This window comes from Marmota marmota, unplaced genomic scaffold, assembly GCF_001458135.2.
Source record: "Marmota marmota marmota unplaced genomic scaffold, marMar, whole genome shotgun sequence".
Taxonomy (NCBI): domain Eukaryota; kingdom Metazoa; phylum Chordata; class Mammalia; order Rodentia; family Sciuridae; genus Marmota; species Marmota marmota.
The window spans coordinates 5,758,163-5,762,463 of NW_026000001.1; the positions used below are offsets into that span (position 1 = coordinate 5,758,163).

General features: G+C 62.6%; 1 long non-coding RNA gene across 1 annotated transcript; it reads right to left on the reverse strand.

Moving 5' to 3' along the window:
- Positions 1–195: 195 nt before the first annotated feature.
- On the reverse strand, positions 196–4,143 carry LOC125618112. The gene is made up of 2 exons (XR_007349355.1): positions 3,414–4,143; positions 196–2,717 (listed from the first exon to the last, which is right to left on the reverse strand). It is a non-coding gene; the product is annotated as an uncharacterized LOC125618112 (long non-coding RNA).
- Between the last annotated feature and the right edge of the window lie 158 nt (positions 4,144–4,301).

Genomic DNA, 4,301 nt, shown 5'->3' on the forward strand with positions numbered 1-4,301 from the left:
CCGTCTCCACGCACACCCCGCACACCCCGAGCAGGCTCCCCGCATCCCGGGCCAAGCCCGGAACTGCCGAGTCCCCACGCGGGGCCGGCCTGGCATGGCGTGATCCGCGTGACGCCGCTGACCCTCCCGCGGGGACCTGAGGCAGACCTGCAGAACATTACAGAGAAATGAAAGGGAAGGAGAGGAAGACACAGATGTGGTCTCCTGTAAACAGTCTGATTTCCCAATGTAAACCAGATCCCGGCCCAAGACATCAGGTAAACATCTGCGTCAGCGCCCCCGGCCCCCCACCGCCCGGGAGGCCCAGGGGTCTGCATCGCCTACTCTGGGACGTGTCAGAGTCGCCGCCGAGACATTTCGTAATTAGGCAAAATTAGGCCTTGCATTCCTCCACTAAATCCCAAAGATCTCTGCAATTTCAGGTCTTCTCAAAAACGAAAACACTTGGTGATTAAATGGCACGGGCGAAAACGGTATAGAATGCTCTCTCAACTGGAAAATGCCAATTAAGGAAGTGGCCCTGGCTTCCCACCCACCTTGGCGGGGTGGGGGCTTATCTCTGCACAGAGGAATCTGCCTGGGGAGCAGATTAGCTGTGGCCTTGCTCTCAGGCTGGGCTGGGCGGCCAGGGGCCCGGGGGGAGGAGCGGGCAGGGCTGACCCTGGCCCCTGATACTGGGATTTGGGGCCGGGAGGCCCCACGTTGCAGGCAGCTGCGGGGGCAGCACCAAGGACAGTGACCTTGGCAGGGCACACTGGGGATTTGTCCTTTGAAGCTGCCTGGGTCCCCACCCTGGTCCTTGAATCCTGCCTGAACCCCGGGCCTCTGGGGCGGCAGCAGGCCCACTGCCCTCACAGAGTCCCTTCCTGTGAAGTCCCTCTCGGCCCCTGATTTTCCCTTCTTAGTTTTCCCCACAGTTGGATTTTATGATTTGTCCCCTTCCTGCCTGTCCAGAGGTGACTAGACACATGGCGTTTCCCCTTCCCTTACCCAGCGTGGGACCCCTCAGTGCTCTGTCCCCGGCCCGCGCTGCAAGCTGGGGACCTCAGGAGCCCTGGGGTCCTGCAGTGTGCTCCGGCCCTGGTCAGCGTCTCCCAGCTCTTCCCCCCTGGACTGCGCTGTGTCACACTTGTGAGGGCACAGCTCTGGCCACAACTGTGTGTGCTGCAGTTCCCATGAGGAGCCGGATGGAGGAGACAGCCCTGCCTTCGCCCCTTTCTGGCCCTCTGACCCCTTCAGCTGGCCACTTGAGCTGGTGGCGAGGACCGGGTGGGCTCTTGTCCCCTTCCACCCTGGGGAGGCCAAGAGCCAGTCTCTCCTCGGCTGGGTGGTACGTGGCACCGCAGTACAGGGCCAGCTGGTTTCTCCCTTCACCCCCTGGACAGTGCTTAGCCCCGTCCCCTCTGGGCTGTTATAAATAAGACCCTCTGCCCGCCTTGCCCAGGTTCGCCCCGATCTCCCTGCGGCTGGAGGAGGGCGGGGAGGGTGACTGCCGCGGATGGCCATGAGGTCCAGAGTTTTAAGCAACTGTCCGGCTGTGCCCTGCAGTGCTGAGCGGCTCCGCGGATCCCCGACTCTGGTCCCTCAACTGCTGGGTCTGGCAGTTCAGCGGGTGTGAGGTGGCCCCTGCGGTTTGTGGCCTCGACGCCGCCTCCCTAGTGGCTGAGGGTGAGGCCTTCTCCCTGGTCATGAGCCCCAGGTCCTCTTCCCCAGTGTGACAGCACGTCCTCCTCTGGCCGGGTGGACTCCGAGTTCTCGGTGCCGTGGACCCCAGGCCCGTCAACCACACGGTTTGCGGCCTTTTCTCCCGTCGGAACCTTTATGTCCGTCGCCATCTAAACAAAAAAGAGAAACAACGTCATGGCTCATGCTTCTGGTGCCACAGCGAGGAGTCGGTTGCCAAGTCGAGGCCCTGCCCCGGGCCCCGCTCTCCTTCCCTTCCTTCCTTCAGGTGCTGGACGGAAGCCAGGGCCTTGTGCTGGGCAACTGGTCCACCTTGAGCTGCGGCCCAAGTGTTGGACTGACCCCTGCCCAAGGCAGAGGCTTAGGCCAGGGCCGTCTTTCCATCCGCCCAACACCGTCCGCCCCAGATGCTCCTGCGTTGAGCCCCTTTGAGCCCCGGTGGACCCCAGGCTGCTGCCCCGGGTGGCCGCTGTGCTCCCCTGTGGCCGTGCTGCTCTGGAGTGAGTCTGAGAACCCAGAAGACAGTTCCTCCAACTGCACTTTCCTGAGGGAAAGACAATAGCTTGGTTATTCGAGTTTGTTTATCCTCCCTGGAAATTTAAAAATCAAGGGATTTTTTTCCATCAAAAAAGTCTGCCCAGATTTTGATAAGAATTGTGTTGAACCTGAGGAGATGAGCTCAGGGGAAATCGGAGCAGACAGCCGTCTCCAGGCCTCGCATGACGAGGCTGAGCAGGCCCCGCGGCCGCGGCTCCCTGCCCCCCGGAGCCGGACCAGCCTCCCCGCTTCCCCCGCGGCCTTCTGAGGCCCTGGGCTGCGGCCAGCTGGGTGGGCACCGATGTCCCATAGCTCGGCAGGACAGCTGTCTTCCGGGGGCAGCATCTGCTGTGGTCTTGGCAGGGAGGGGCCCCTTCTGAGGCGGCCATGCTCCTGCCACACCTCAGGGTGCATCGCCTCCTCGTGTCCTTCACACGTGTCCTTCATGCACTGCACGCGGTGCTTCTGACTTCCAGTCTGGACGTGGATGCAGCCTTCTGTGGACATTGAAGAGATGAGAGGGAGCGTCACGGGCAACGTGTGGACGCCCTGGATGACCTGGGTGTGACGGCGGGGGACACAGGAGATGACGGCCCAGCTCACACCAGAAAACCAGGCAGGACACCCCGACCCGCTAAGGGGGACCCGTGTGGCGGGGACCTTCCAGCCACAGTGCCCTGCCACTCCAGGCACCCAGGCCCCAGGCCGAGCCCTCCTGAGTGTGAGGGGGACAACTCAGCAAGTTGGGCCCAATGATACGTCCAAAGGCCACATCATGGTCACGGGGTCCACACCAGTGACACAGGCTCAAGTGACTCCCCAAGAGTTAGCGTGACACTGAATCAACCGAAAAACACGACCATCTCGGTAGGTGCAGAAAAAGCAGAAAGAAAAAAAAAAGCACCTGACGAAACCTAACGTCCACTCAGGACCCTCTCCGCTAGCCAGGGTCAAAGGCATCTGGGACAGACGTGGACTGACTTCCCCTGGGGGCATTCAGCGCTGCCCCCCCGACTGGCGCACGCACTTCCCTCCACCCCACCACGGAGGTGGCACCACCGAGGCCTGGAAACTGAAAGGCCCAGCACTTACACAGGAAGAAGTCAGAAGACCTGACCGTCCACGTGGACAACCTGCCCCCACCCAGGCCACTGCCCACAGACTCACACACCCGGCCGGCTGCCCTCTCCCACCTGGGCTCCCTCCAGGAGTGGCCAGTGTGCCCTCCTGCCCTGAGTGCTGGGTCTGGGTCCCCCCCGCTGGCCCAGGGCCTGCCACCCAGAGGGCCCTGTGACCCAGGTGTGGTTCTTGTTGGGACAAGGGTCCTGGTGAAGTGCTTCTCCTGCGGAGGAAAGAGGGGGACGTCGGGTGAGGCAGATGTCCCCATGACGTGGCTTCCTCCCTCCCTCACGGCTGAAGTGAACCCTTGCCCTGGGCGCGCTGGCCCCTAGGCCCCAGCCTGCTGCCCACACTGCAGCGTGGGGCCCGTGGTCGGTGACTCCTTCCCTGGACCTCATGCCCTGCTGGTTCTGCTTCTCAGGAGGACCTGCTGGGACAGCTGCCAGCTCAGCTGGGCGTCCAGAGGGACCTGTGTGGCTTTCCCCAGAGTGACCCTCTGGGCGCCTGGGACAGGACCCCTGGGAGAGACGGCCCCTGAAGGCCAGAGGCACGGGTAGAGCTCTCAGCCCCCCCGCCGTGGCGGAGACAGGTTTCCTGCAAAGCCAGCAAGAGGCCCCGCTGTGGAGGCCAGGCTCCAGATGAGGACAGAGGCTGGCCGTGCCGGTGTGACCCTGACCCTATGTACTTTCCTGTTCCTGGAAGAAAATGTTACTGGCTCGAAGGAAGATTCCACCGGCCAGAATCTGCTGATGTCCACACACAGCATCCAGCGCAATCAAGATTCCTCAGGGAGCTGGCCTGGCTCTGTCCTTGACACAGTGTGCCGGGATGTGGCCTTCGTTGGCCTCCACGCTGGCCGGGTGGGGAGGGAGGCAGGGCCAGGAGGAAGTGACCATTTCCCCCTATCTAGAGGCCCCTCTGCTCAGCACGGAGCATTCCCTGCCCGTCACACGTGAGGGAAC